We start from the raw sequence: 15,511 nt of genomic DNA, 5'->3' as shown, positions 1-15,511 counted from the left end.
TCTTTGATTTGTTTGATTTTTTATATCCATTATTTCTTGTATTCATGCATTTATATGATTGAGGCCATCGTTTCATTTAGCTCACTTACCCAAAAAGCCTTACCTTTTATTTTCCATTGTTAGCAAATTTGAGCCTACGAGTAACCCACTTATTCTCTCATTTTAGCACATTAAAAGCCTTAAAGCGAAAAACAATAAATGTCTTTTATTTGGATCTTTGATTAGCTTAGGCTAGTGTGAGTGTGTGTATCATTCAAGTGTGGGAAACTTAGGACATTGGTTGAGAAAAGGGTAGTTTTGTATTTTTGTTGAAAATATTGGGAATTGGGTACATGCTCATGTATTGATTAAATGTATAGACCTTATGCATTGATGTTTTTGTATATAGTTTTGAAAGAAAAAATGAGAAAAAAAAAAAGAGAAAAGCAAAAGAAGAAAAAGAAAAAAATATGGAAAAGAAAAAAAAGAAAAAAAATAATAAGAAACAGAAAGAAAAAAGAAAAGTCATAAAAAGGGGATAAAATGTCCCAAAGTAAAGTAAAGTTCAATAAAGATCAATGCATATAGGTTGTGAAATGAAAAAAAAATGCATGAGTATGTGAAAAAGTGAGAAGAATGGGTAGTTAGGTTAGAACTTAATTGTATAGGATGTCATAGGTTAGGTAGGAAGTCTAAGCTTATCAAAGATTCAAATCTCAAGCTCACTTGACCAAATATGCATCCTACCTTGACCCTAGCCCCATTACAACCTAAAGAAAAGACCTCATGATAATTGTATGCATGCATGAAATAAATGTTAATTGTTAGAAGGAAAACAAATCCTGGAAAGCATGAAATAGGAGGAAATTGAGAGAATCAACCCTAAACACTTGAGCGAATAGAGTGCAAACACTACCTGTGAGGGTTCGATTGCTCAATTACATGTTTTCACCTATGATCATTAACGTTAGGATTTTTGCTGGTAAAGAATTTTATAAAAATAGTCGCATTGTAGATATAGTTTCTAAACCAACAGAAAATCCCTTCGTACAAACGTTTTGGTTGTCACAAGTAACAAACCCCTTTAAAATTGATAACCGAAGTATTTAAACCTCGGGTCGTCTTCTCAAGGAACTGCAGGAAAGTATGTTTTTATTATTGGTTATGAAGATTGTAAATTGGGGTTTTGAAAGTAAGGAGAGATAGTGAATTTAAAATGCAATTAAATTAAGTAAATGACTGTAAAATAAACTTTTGGTAAGGTATGAGAAATTGAAAATCCTATCCTAGTTATCCTTATCAATGATGATGAGAATTGAGTCTTAATCTCACTTAGTTAGCCTTTACTAAAGCAAAGGAAGATCAAGTGGATTAATTAGTTTGATCTTCAGGTTCTAGTCAATTCCTAAGTAAGGACTGGAATTATTGAAGTTCAATTCAATTAGCAAAGATAACAATTATCGATCACGTTGAGTTTGATAACTCCTGAGTTACTGATTTCTTAACCAAGACCAAAAGGGGAAAAGTAAATCTACTCGAATAAAAATATCTTCAGATTGAAAGTAACAGTAACATAAACAAAAGAGAGCAATCATAAACTAAAATACCTCAAATAACATTAATTAAGAGAATTATCTATGACATAGAAAAGTTCATAAATTAAATTGAGAAGATAATAAAAAGGAAAATTGAACCTGATAAAAAGGGATAATCATGAAAGCGAGAAAAAATCCTAAATCCTAATCCTAAGAGAGAGAGGAGAGAACCTCTCTCTAAAAACTACATATAAATCATCAAAATTGAATAATTGAAGGCTCTCCTTGAATGGATGTGTTCTCCCACTTCATAACCTCTGATCTGTGCTTTCTGGACTTGGATCTGGGCCAAAAAGGGTTTCAGAAATCGCTGGGAGCATTTTCTATAATTTCTAGTGCGTGGCCTCTGTCACGCGTCCGCGTGGGTCACGCGGTCGCGTCATCTGGAGTTTTCCTTATCACGCGTTCGCTTCGGTCATGCGTCCGCGTCATCTGCGTTTTGCTCATGGCGCGCGTTCGCGTCATTCACGCGATCGCGTCGCGCTCTCTTCGCGCTGGGCATGCGGCCGCGTCATCTATGCGTTCGCGTCACTATCAGCTTCTTCAAAAACTCCATTTTGTGCTTTCCTTCCATTTTTGTATGTTTCCTTTCCATCCTTTAAGTCATTCATGCCTTAGAAGATCTGAAACTACTCAACACACAAATCATGGCATCGAATGGTAATAAAAGGGTAATTAAAATAATTATTTTTAAAGCATAGGAAACATGTTTTTCACATACATCATATAATAAGGAAGGGAAAGTAAAACCATGCAATTAACATGAATAAGTGAGTGAAGGATTGAATAAATCACTTAAATTGAGCACAAAATATATCATAAAATATGGGTTTATCAATCATCCCTTTTCATGCAAGTTTGCAAAAATATTTAATAACTCAATTCAATTGTGGATTAGACTTGCTAGTCCTAGGCCCTTGTGCATATATGTTCTCTTGGGAATTGATTTATTTTTACCAGGAAAGTGCATTCATGTAGATAGTTGCATATAGGTAGATTGCATTTAGATTAGTTTGCATTGAATAAATGTTGATATCCTTTGCTCCCTCTTGGTTTAAGCATGAGGACATGCTTGGTTTAAATGTGGGGAGGTTGATAAACCCCATTTGTAGGGTTTATCTTGTGCTTGATTTTAGGGGATTTTATATCCTTTTACCCACATTTATTCAATGAAATAGCATGGTTTCATGATTGTCTCCTAATTTGTGCTTAAGTATGAAAACATGCTTTCTAGGCCCTTAATTGTTTAATCTTGATTTACCTTTAATTCCACTAGATGCCTTGATTTGTTTGTTAAGTGATTTCAGGTTGAAAAGGCTAGGAATGGATCAAAAGAATGGAGAGGAAAGCACGCAAAGTGGAGAAATCATGGAAAAGCAAGGATTTGGGATAAGATCAACGACGCGCACGCGCAGCAGACGCGCACGTGTGGATTGTGAGATCGCATGGCGACGCGTACGCGCACATGACGTGTACGCGTGGATGGAAAATTGTCAATCGATGCGCACACGCACTGTACGCGTACGCGTCGATGTCTGCACGTGACCCACTTAAAGTGAATCCGCTGGGGGCGAATTCTGGGCTTCCCAGGCCCAAATCCAACTCATTTCTGATGCTATTTAACCCAAGGAATGAAGAGGAATCAACATACTTTAGACACTAGTGTAGTTTTAATCAAAATTTCTGAAACTCTCTCTTCTCTCTAGGATTAGTATTAGGTTAGATCTAGATTAGGAACTCTTAGATCTAGTTTAATTTCATGCTTTGATTTTCTTTTCTCTTTGTAATTTTTCTTCTTCTACCTCTCCTCTTTTTAGTTTTGCTTTTAATTCTTGTAATTCTCTACTTTTATGTTGATGCACTTTTGTTTCTTCTATTTTCATTTTAATGCAATTTATGATTCATGTTCCTTTATTGTTGAATTGCTTAATTCATGTTGTTTACTTTTATTGCCCTTTATGTGTTTGATGAAATGCTTCTTTTAGCTTTAGTGTAGATTTTTCTCCTCTTGGCTTGAGAAGGTAACTTAGGAACTCTTGAGTTACTAATGTCCAACTGATTGATGATTGGGAGCCATTAACTCTAGATCTCACTAATTGAATTGGTGGAGAACTAGGACTTATGGACTTGGATTGACATAGCTCATTTGACTTTCCTTTACTACTAGTTAGAGGATGACTTAATGGGGTTGATCCTTGCCAAGTCTCATGTTGTGGTTAGTGATAGGGATAGAGATCCTTGACCACCAAACCTTGCCAAGACCTTTGTTAGTAGTTAGTTTATTTTAATTGCAATTTACATTTCATGTCTCTTATCTCAAAAACCCCAAAAATACCTCATAACCAATAACAAAGACACTTTATTGCAATTCCTAGGGAGAACGACCCGAGGTTTAAATACTTCGGTTTATAGATTTTAGGGGTTTGTTTTAGTGACAAACAATCTTTTGTATGAAAGAATTATTGTTTGGTTTAGAAACTATACTTGCAACGAGAATTCATTTGTGAATTCTAAACCGTCAAAAAATCCAATCATCAGAGAGCAAAGATGTAACAACAAGAAATTGAAATGGAAACAAGATGAAAGTAAGAAATTAAACCTAGATCTAGAGAAGAATTAAACCTAATCCTAATCCTAATTCTAGAGAGAAGAGAGAGCTTCTCTCTCTAGAAACTACCTCTAAACTAGCCTAAAGTGTATTAATCCGTGAAAAGTCTTCCTTTTCCCTTTAATCCTTGATCCTTTTAATCTTTCCCACCAAAATTCAGCTCAAACCTAAGCCAAGATCTCCTCTGAATTTGCCAGGCACAATTTCTCTAAAGATGTCACGTGTGAGCATCCACGCGTACACGTGGGTCACGAGTACGTGTCGCTTGGCAATTTTTCTTTCCACGCATACGCGTCATGTAGCGTACGCATCGCCATGCGACTTCAATTCCACGCATGCGCGTCTGTTGCACGTGCGCATCATTGAGTGCCTCCCAAATCCTTTATTTCCCATGATTTCTCCACTTTGCATGCTTTTCTCTTCATTCCTTTGATCCATTCCTAGCCTTTTCAACCTGAAATCACTCAACAAATACATCAAGGCATCTAGTGCAATCAAAGGTGAATCAAAATTAGCAATTTAAGGGCCTAAAAAGCATGTTTTTACACTTAAGCACAATTTAGGAGAAAATTATGAAAACATACTATTTCATAGAATAAATATAGGAAAAGTATATAAAATCCACCTAAATTAAACACAAAATGTACCACAAAATAGTGGTGCATCAAATCTCCCCACACTTAAACCAAGCACGTCCTCATGCTTAACCAAGAAAAGGACGAAGGGTATCAACATTTATTTAATACAACTAAACTATATGCAATCTACTTATATGCAATTATCTAAATGCAAGTACTTAAATGGATGCAATTACTTGGTCAAAATAGATTAATTCCCAAGAAAACCAATATAAGCATAAGGGCTAAGGGTATTAACAACCAAGCCAAACCACAATTGAATTGAGTTATTAAAGATTATACAAACTTGTAAGAAAAGATGATCATAGGTGGAAACATGTAATTGAGCAATCAAACCCTTATCGGATGTGTATCCGCTCTAATCTCTCAAGTGTATAGGGTTGATTCACTCAATTCTCCCCTAATCATGCTTTCCAATATTTGTTTTTCATCTAACAATCAACAATTATTTCATGCAAGCATACAAATATTATGAGGTCTTTTCTTTGGTTGTAATGGGGCTAGGGTCAAAGTAAGGATGCATATGGTCAAGTGAGCTTGAGATTTGAATCTTTAATTAGCTTAAACTTCCTACCTAACCTATATAACAACCTATACAATTTCAAAGCTAACCTAACTACCCATTATTCACTTTTCATACACTCATACATTCTTTTCTTGATCACAACTCATATGCATTGATTATTATTTCACTTTGGGAAATTTTGTCCCCTTTTTATTTCTTTCTTTTTCTTTTTTTTTTCTTTCTATTTTTCTTTTTTTTCATATGTATTTTTTTCTTTTTGTTTTCTCATTTTTTTTGCAATAACATATATACAAAAGCATCAATACATATAGTTTTACATTTAATTAACACATGAGCATGTACCCAATTCCCAGGATTTTTAACAAAAATACAACACACACCTTTTCCCAACCAATGTCCCAAGTTTCCCCACACTTGAATGATATACACTCACTAGCCTAAGCTAATCAAAGATCCAAATTAAGGACATTTATTATTTTTTGCTTCAAGGCTTGTAATGTTCTAATATTAAGAACAAAGGGGATTGAAATAAGCTTAAAGTTAGCTAACAATGGTTGATGAAAGGTAGGCTATTTGGGTAAGTGAGCTAGATGAAGTGATGGCCTCAATCATGTACATGCACGTATACATAAAATAATGGACATAAACAATCAAACAAATCAAGGATCACAATCATAGAAAGAGAATAATGCACACAAGAAGGAAAAATAAATGGTTATAAGATGTAACCACACACTTAAGGCTCAAAACTCACAAGCTTATGTTCTTAACTCAAAACATGTTCCACAAGATATAAATCAAGCACGTTCAATGAAAATTTTTTCACTCAAATCAATTGGGACCCTATAAGTAAATTTCTTGAAAAATTTCATTATTTTGACAAAGTTTATTACCTAAATACAATATTGTGATTGAGAAAAATAAAAATCCATAGTTTAATCCCCTTTTCAATCAAATCAAATCTCATAAGCAAAAGGGGTAAACTAAGCTGAATAAACCAATCACAACTAATAGACTAAGATAGCTAAAATGACTACACATATATGCTATCAACTAAGAATGCAACTCAAACTAAAAATATATACATATAAACCAAAGATGACAAGTGCAACAAACTAAACAACATAAAAGTGTCCAAAGTACCAATACGATAATAAAAAATAAAGCAACTAAAACTGAAGTCTGAAATTTTCACCCAAAATATCATCTCCCCCGACTACGTCGACCTCCCCACACTTAGAATGAAGCATCGTAACCGATGTCACAAGTGAGAACAGGGGAACAATGCAATACAGGGCACCAGGTTCTACGCTGGGTGCAGCGACAGTAGAGGAATCGGCTGAGAGAGAAGGAAGGGTTTGATGAACAGTGAAAGGGAGTTCGCCGGCGACAATGGCTGCGGCGGTGCTAATGATTATGGCAGAGAAGGGAGAAATTGACTGAGAGGAGGAAAAAAGGGGGAAAGAAGAAGAAAAGAGAATGAGGGTAAGAAAGAGAGTGATCGGCGGCAGTTCGGTCGCCTGAGTGGTGGCGGGTGTGGCAGTTGCAGGACTTGTGGCGTGGTTATGGAGGTTTGGGTTTGGAGGAAGAAGAAGGAGAAAATGGAACGTTGAAAAGGGAAAGGGTAAAGGACACGACTGGATTAGGGCTTGCGCGTAGGGGTATTAACGATTTTGAATCCATGCGTACACGTCCTTGACGCGTGCACGTGGGTGGACAGAAAAGAAATCGACGCGGTTGCATAATGGATGCTTAAGCATGAATTGAGTTGTGCCAAAGCCACAGTTTCGGCACAGCTTTGGCACAAGTCTCTGGAAAATGTATGGGGGCATGTTGGCACATCGACGCGTACGCGTCATATACGCGTGAGCGTTGAGGTATAGAATAGAAATCGACGCATATGTGTAAGGTACGCGCACACGTGGGATGGAGTTGTGCCAAAGGCATAAAATGGGCATAGAGTGGGCGTAACTCTCTGGAAAATGTATGGGCATGTTGGCGTATCGACACGTACGCATCGGGCACGCGTACGCATGCTTGGCCCCTTTTTTTTTTAAAGAAACACTAAAATAGAGCTTAAAATCCTTCTAACACACTCTATACTCAAAACCAACCAAAATCAAAGTTAACAAAAAAAATCTTTTGATTTCTCAAAAATTTTCAAATACAAAACTAACCAAACTTGTAATACAAGCAACATACAATTCAAGAACAAGATGTAATTTAAACAAACTAACAAATAGGGCATTAAAACAAGAATATTCAAAGAAGAGAACTACCCACAATGGCAACTCAAATCATTCATTGATTATTTACAAGGGAATGGAAAGAGTTTACCATGGTGGGGTGTCTTCCACCTAGCACTTTTAGTTTACGTCCTTAAGTTGGACATTTGGGAAGCTCTTTGTCATGGTGGCTTATGCTTGTACTCATCCTTGAATCTCCAAGGATGCTTGCTTCTGAAACGGTTGTCAGAATTTCCAACCGACTTCACCAAGCTTGGGTAAAGTTTCTCCCAAGATATGAGCTCCCAAAATTGATCTTCATGTTGTGATCCAGGATCCCATATCTTATTTTCACACCCATATTCTAATTGATCATCATGATTCCAATTGGGTGGCATGTCCTTAGAATTCTTACTTAGGCGACCAAACATTCTCCTAGACCCAAACAATCTAGTTCCACACCAATCCTTGCAATCAAACCTTGAGCAAGCAACTATCATGAACTTTGATTTACAATGCCAACCACTAACCATCTCCCTTTTGCTCTTTATACCACAAAGAACTCTAAGTTGTCCATCTGTCTCAAGTAAACCATATTCAAGTGGGATCATAAAGCTTAGGATATGAGATTTACCCACTTGAATGAAAGAAAGGATGGTGATGACTTGGGGAGAGATATTTCCAACGGCTTTACGAGTTCCACTCCCTTGAGTTCTTCTTTGGTGACTTCCACCTCTTAACAACTTCTTTCAACTTCTCCTTGCTCGTCTACTTCTTCTAAATCTTCCTCATCATCAATTAAATCAAATCTGGGAGGTTTTGTGAAGTCTACTTCAATATCAACTTCACATCCATTGGAAGAATCTTCAACAAGGTCACCAATGTCACTTGGTGTAGAGTTGTCTTTGATTTGGGAACTTAACATTTGCTCAACTTCATGTCCAATGGGAGGCGATTCAAATTGAGATAAGAACTCGTCAATGATCGAATCCATCTCTTGATCAACCTCTTCAAAGCCTCCAACTATGATATGCCTTGGAGGTTGTACACCCTCCTCAACATCAATATCAAGCTTCTTGGAGGGAGGTTCTTGAGATTCCCATGGTGGTTTCGCATATCCTAAGTCTTCAACCACTTCTTCCTCTTCTTCAACAATCATAGCTTCCTCCAATTATTCTAATATAAAATCCCACTCCTTATTCTCCACCGGAGTTTCTAGTCTCTCCTTCATGCTACACTCTTCAATCGATTCTTCATAATTGGCAATAGGATTCCCGTGAGTGCAAGAGTATCGGGAGATTGAAGCGTCCACTACCTTGGTCAAGGTAGCCACAAATTCTAGTACGTCCATTTTCATCTCTTCTTGCCTTTGAAGGAGTAGAGTGAGAGAATCATTCATTTGGGCTTGGGGTGGATAGAAGGGTTCATCATTTTGGAGGAAGGGTTCATAATAAGAAGGTGATTCTTCTTGGTGGAAATATGGAGGTGGTGTATATCGAGGTGGTTCTTGGGAGTATTGATGTTGGAATTGTGGTGGATCTATGGATTTTCTTACATAATGGTCACAAGGATAAGGTAAGGGTGATTGATTATATGATGGATAGGGGTCATAGGAAGGTGTTTGGTGAAAAGGGGCTTGTGAGTATGGTTGAGGGCTATGTTGAGGATGAGGCTTATAGGCATATGGTGATGGTTATTGGCAAGTACAATAAGGACTACCACATCCATTAGATTGATGTGCATAAGGAGTGGAATTATACCTATACGAAACCGGAGGAGGTTGTTGCCAATAAGGTTAAGCATATGCTTGAGGCTCTTTCCACCTTTGATTATCCTATCCTTAATGAACATTCTCAATATAATCTCCACTTCCTACAACATACTTATAACCAAAGTCATAGCCAAAAGGATGAGAATTCATGATAGCAAGAGAGAATAAGAACAAAAACTAGAAACAAATAAAGAGAACAAACTCCTACAACTACCAAAAACAAACAAAGAAGCAAAAGGCAAACATATTCACAATATTCACATATAGACAATAACCAATAACATGGCACACATTTTGAAATCCCTGGCAATGGCGCCATTTTGATGAACGGATTTTTGACGGTTTAGATTTTCACAATAAATCCTCGTTGCAAGTATAGTTTCTAAACCAACAAATAATCCTCTCATGCAAAAATTTGTTTGTCACAAGTACAAACACCAATAAAAATAACCGAAGTATTTAAACCTCAGGTCATGTCTCAAAGGAATTGCAGGGAAGTGTTCTTGTTATTGGTTATGAGATGCATATTTTGGGGTTTGATAAGAGACATGAAAGATAAATTGCAAAAGAAGTAAACTAATAACTAAGAAAGCTCTTGGCAAGAAATGAGAATTGGAAGTCCTATCCTCATTATCATCATCAATTATGACATCAATTATCCATTGCTCCCACTTAGTCAACCTCTAACCATGAAGGAAAGTCAAGTGGATAAATCAACTTGAATCCTCAAGTCCTAGTCAACTCCTAAGGAAAGACTAGAGTTAGTGACATTCTAGTCAATTAGTAATTTCCAATCATCAATCAACAAAGGAGTTTGATAACTCAAGAGTCTCCAATTACTCAACCAAAGCCAAGAGGAGAAGAATCTACTCTAACATCCTTCGAAGCATTTTATCAAACACTTGGAAGGCAAATGGGAAAAGCATGGTAAATGGACAACAAGAGTATATTAAATCTACAACTACTCAATTGCAAAGAATTAACAACAACTCAATTAAACAACAAAGGTAAGTAAAACATGAATTGCATCAAAAGTGAATCCAAATCCAACAATAGTGTGTCAATATAAATGGAAATTGGCAAGAAAACTAAGAGAGCAAAGATGTAACAACAAGAAATTGAAATGGAAACAAGATGAAAGGAAGAAATTAAACCTAGATCTAGAGAAGAATTAAACCTAATCCTATCCTAATTCTAGAGAGAAGAGAGAGCTTCCCTCTCTAGAAACTACCTCTAAACTAGCCTAAAGTGTATGAATGTGTGAAAAGTCTTCCTTTTCTCTTCAATCCTTGATCCTTTTATTCATTTCACGCCAAAATTCAGCTCAAAACTGGGCCAAGATCTCCTCTGAATTTCCCAAGCACAATTTCTCTAAAGAAGTCACGTGCGAGCATCGACGCGTACGTGTGGGTCACGCGTACGCATCGCTTGGCAATTTTGCTTTCCACGCGTACGCGTCATGTACGCGTATGCATCGCCATGCGACTTCAATTCCATGCGTGTGCATCTATTGCGCGTGCGCGTCGTTGAGTGCCTCCCAAATCCTTGATTTCCCATGATTTCTCCATTTTGCATGCTTTTCTCTTCATTCCTTTGATCCATTCCTAGCTTTTTCAACCTGAAATCACTCAACAAACACATCAAGGCATCTAGTGGAATCAAAGGTGAATCAAAATTAGCAATTTAAGGGCCTAAAAAGCATGTTTTTACACTTAAGTACAGTTTAGGAGAAAATTATGAAACCATGCTATTTCATAGAATAAATGTGGGAAAAGTGGATAAAATCTACCTAAATTAAGCACAAAATGTATCACGAAATGGTGGTGCATCAAAAGCTACCAACTCACTCTTCACAATGTCTCTTTCTCTTTCTGGTTGATGTTCTACGCAGCTTCCAACACCAAACTTAAAGTGGTTGTTTGTTCCCAAGCAACAAAGAAAAAAACACAAGTGATGAAAGGTGATAAAGATGAGTAATGCAAGTTGAATGATCATGATTATCAAATAAAATAAAGATAAGATATGTATGAGCTTATTCAAATGAGACAAACTAAATCAAAGACAAAATAAAAGGATAAAATAAAAGGATACCAATAATTGGGTTGCCTCATAATAAGCACTCTTTTAATGTCACTAGCTTAAATGGTGACACTTGTTGGGGTGGATGTTGAACATGGTGCTTTCACCTCTCCCTTCTCACTATGAATTTCCATCCTTTATCTTCATCTATGGTCTCAATGTGTTCATGGCAGAGAATGTTATTCACTATGTAAGGTCTGGACCAACTTGAGTTGAATTTTCTTGGAATTAGCTTCATCAGTGGTGGATGGACTAGTAGCACCTTCTGTCCTGGTGCAAAGTTTTTTTCATTTATTCTCTTGTTTTGCTACCTTTTGATCTTTTTCATATGAATCCCTTCATCCTTTCTCAATGAGGCATGCTTAATCACAGGGGGAGCTTTGTTGGTTCCCAAAGATATGGGCTTGGGAATTGGAGGAGAAAATTCCATCTTTAGTTTGACTGGTGCTCTACCCCTTTCATCTTCATTCTTGTTGGTGTTATGTCTGTCTTTTATTATGGTGTCTTCCACTAATCGTCCCATTGCTAAATCTTCCTTTGCTTCCAAGCATAGACATGAAACTTCCAAAGAGTGGGTGGTAGCTTTTTCGTCTTGTGGTGCTGGATTAATGAGGTTAATCTTCATGCAGCTCTTTCCTTCACTTGGATGAAGTATGTCTTTGAAAACATTGAAGACCATGTGTTTTTTATGTACCCTCAATGTGAGCTCTCCCTTTTCTACATCTATGAGAGCTCTTCTAATAGCTAGGAATGGTCTCCCAAAGATGATGGAGGCATCTTCAACTTCCTCGATATCAAGGATTACAAAATCTGCTGGTAGAAAGAATTTTTCCACCTTGACTAAAATGTTTTCCACCACCCCATGTGCAAACTTCACTAATCTATCTTCCATTTGTAGAGCTATTCTTGTTGGTTTCATCTCTTTGATTTGTAACTTCTTCATCATGGACAAGGGCATCAGATTGATGCTTGTCCCTAGATCACACAATGCCTTCTCAAGAGTGGTGGTTCCAATGGTGCATGGAATTTGGAAGCTCACTAGATCCTTTAGTTTCTTTGGCATATCTCCTTGAATGATTTTACTACTCTCCTTGGTCATAACCACTATCAGATCTTTTTTCAACAATCTTTTCTTAGACAACAACTCCTTCATGAATTTAGCATAAAGCTCCATTTGCTCTAAGGCTCTATGAACGAAATGTTGATTTGTAGCTTCTTGAATACCTCCAGAAATTTAGAGTATTGCTTCTCTTGGTTCTGTGCTTAAGCCTTTGAGGGAATCAAATTATTGGTTGGTATGCCTTTACTACTTCCTTCTCTTGCTTTTGTTCTTTCTCCTCTTCTATCTTCATAGGCTTCATAACTTCTCTTCAATTTTCTTTAGGGGTTCTTTGCCAATTACCTTCCCACTACTCAGGATAATAGCCTTGTATTCTTCTCTAGGATTGGGCTTAGTGTCACTTGGGAAGGCGTTGGAATATGTTGTTGCTGATTGCTTAGTAATTTGTCCCACTTGCACTTCTATGTTCCAAATGGAGGCTTCTTGGTTCTTAAAATTTGCTCTTGTCTCATCAATGAAGCTCTTAATTTGTTACATGAAAGTGGAATTTGATTTTGCCAATGTGGATGTGGATTGTAATAATTTCTCTATTGCAGCTTCAAGGGAAGAGAGTTTTTGAGAGTTTTGTGGTTGCACTGGAAATGCTTGTTGTTGAAGTGGTACATTGAAGTTCTTTTACTCTTGGTTTCCCCAACCAAAATTTGGATAGTCCCTCCACCCTAGATTGTATGTCTTTGAGAAGCGGTCATTCTGTGGTGGTCTTGAGAAGTTTTCCATGTAGTTCACTTGCTTTATGGATGGTTGGTCTCCTTGCAGTACATCACATCCTTTATTCTTGTGGCCTCCTCCACACAAGTCACAAGTAACGACTTGTGTTCCCATTGTGAACACTTGCATGTTCCCCATTTGTTTTGTTACTAAAGAGATTTGTTGAGATATCTTCTTGTTTTATGCCAATAGTGTGTCTAACGTGCTTAATTTCATCACTCTTCTGTTCATTGATCTCTCTGCTGAGTACATTTATTGATTGTTGGCTATTACTTATATTAACTCCAGAGCTTCTTCAGTGGTTTTTCTATGCAATGATCTGCCTACTGATGAATCAAGCAAGGTTCTAGAAGCGTGGGTGACTCCGTCGTAAAAGGTTTGGAGTTGTAACCAGTCAGGAAATATATCATGAAAGCACTTTCTCAGCATCTCCTTATATCTCTCCCAGGATTCATAGAAGGACTCTCCATCTTTCTGGGTGAAGATTTGAATATCATGTCTCAACCTGGCTAATTTTTATAGTGGAAAGAATTTGGATAGAAATTTATTAACCAAATCATCCCAAGTTGCTATACTATCTAGAGGTTGGGTCTGGAGCCACTACTTTGCCTTGTCCCTCAGAGAGAATGGGAACAACCTTAGTTGGATGGCTTCGAGAGAGACCCCATTATTCTTTACTATGTGACATATTTGTAGGAAGTTAGATATGTGCAGATTTAGATTTTCTTGAGGGTTCCCACTAAGCTGACCTTGTTGCACCAATTGGATGAAAGTGGCCTTCAATTTAAAACTATTTGCTTGTATATTAGGTCTCACTATGCTACTTTCATAAATTCCAGAAGTGGGAGCAGTAAAGTCACCAAGTGTCTTTCTGGCATTATTTGGCTCGTTTGCCATTCGCTCCTCTTCTTCTCTTCGTTAGTTAGGATACCATAGCATCACGGTTTTATCCATGTCAGTTGGGCTAGAAATGATACTAATAATAACTCGCTATAGCTTTGAAAAGTGCATCTCAATGAGAAATAGGCTATCAGTTAGGCTGGCGTCTCTACATTAGCACTATCTATCCGCTTTGCTAGGCAGTAAAAGAAACATCTTGGGACTTAACTCTTTTCTCTATGAGGAACACATCTCTATCTTTTGTTACTCTCTAGAGGAACTCTTGCCCTCAGCTCTCTAATAAGCTTATAAATCTTTTGTACTTTCATACTATTTTTGTCTTTTGTATTCTTCGTGCTCATCTTGTAGGTCCTTTGTGTGCCAATCAATTCAACTCTATCATTAGTGATTCTAACATTTATATTAGGTCTCTTACGCTCTTTTCTTAAGTTTTTTTATGGATATTCCCAACTCTACTTATTCTTGAACATCCATCATCTTCAATTTCTACTTATTCTTGAACAATTATATATTCTCCTTTTTTATCTTATCTTTAGTGTTTTTTAATCTCTTTTATTAAGGTTATGAGGTTGTCATTATTCAAATTACTATGTTGCACTTGATTATTACTATTAATTATCTTTATACTTATCTCTTAACAAGAAAATCCCATCATGCCAAATTTCTTTCCCAGTTTATAAACAAAAATAACGTCAGAATTGCGCAAACATTGTGTCCACGCGATCGTATCAGACCAAAGTTTATAACCATCTAAGGATCCTAGCTCACTGACCATTATAGTCTCAAGAACTCAGGAAAATATGCGAGCACACAAGGCTGACAACAAATCTGACTTATAGTAAAAATCTAAATATCTATTTTGTAGTGGAAATTATGCATGTTGAAAGTTGATGTAGAAATCTATCAATTTCAGCTTTTCAAACAGCAAGGAGTTACTTCCAACTTGGATAATTCTCACCACAAAAGCCAAACCAACCTAAATTTTAGACTGGAAATTCTAGACTCACCTAGTAACAAGTGTTATTTAGTTGCATTCCAAAAGCTATTTTATTGTAGAAGTTATGCACATTGGAAGTTTGTTGTAAAATGTGCTAGAAATTAGTCTCTCTAGATTTAACCAGTGATTTTCAAAAATTTATAACTTCCAATTCTTAACTCCTAAAAATTTGAGATTTTAGAGTAATGAAATAGATCCTTTAAATTTTTAAACAAAATTAGTCTCACTCTAACATTCTATCTGTGGAATTCTTAGCAAACCACACAAGTTACTGATTCGTCTAACAATTCTGTAGCCACGCTTACTTAAAATATCCATAAAAATCCAATTTAACATGGTTAAGCTAGACTCCTCAACAATTAAAT

At 36.6% G+C, this 15,511-nt stretch overlaps 1 non-coding gene across 1 annotated transcript; it reads left to right on the top strand.

The window, feature by feature from the left end:
* The first annotated feature begins 13,649 nt into the window (after nucleotides 1-13,649).
* On the top strand, nucleotides 13,650-13,756 carry LOC112767517 (small nucleolar RNA R71). Its single transcript, XR_003184960.1, has one exon. It is a non-coding gene; the product is annotated as a small nucleolar RNA R71 (small nucleolar RNA).
* The last annotated feature ends 1,755 nt before the right edge of the window (nucleotides 13,757-15,511 follow it).

This window comes from Arachis hypogaea, chromosome 17, assembly GCF_003086295.3.
Source record: "Arachis hypogaea cultivar Tifrunner chromosome 17, arahy.Tifrunner.gnm2.J5K5, whole genome shotgun sequence".
NCBI lineage: Eukaryota > Viridiplantae > Streptophyta > Magnoliopsida > Fabales > Fabaceae > Arachis > Arachis hypogaea.
The sequence above is the reverse complement of the archived record's forward strand: the minus strand, read 5'-3'. Positions and strand labels throughout refer to the sequence as shown.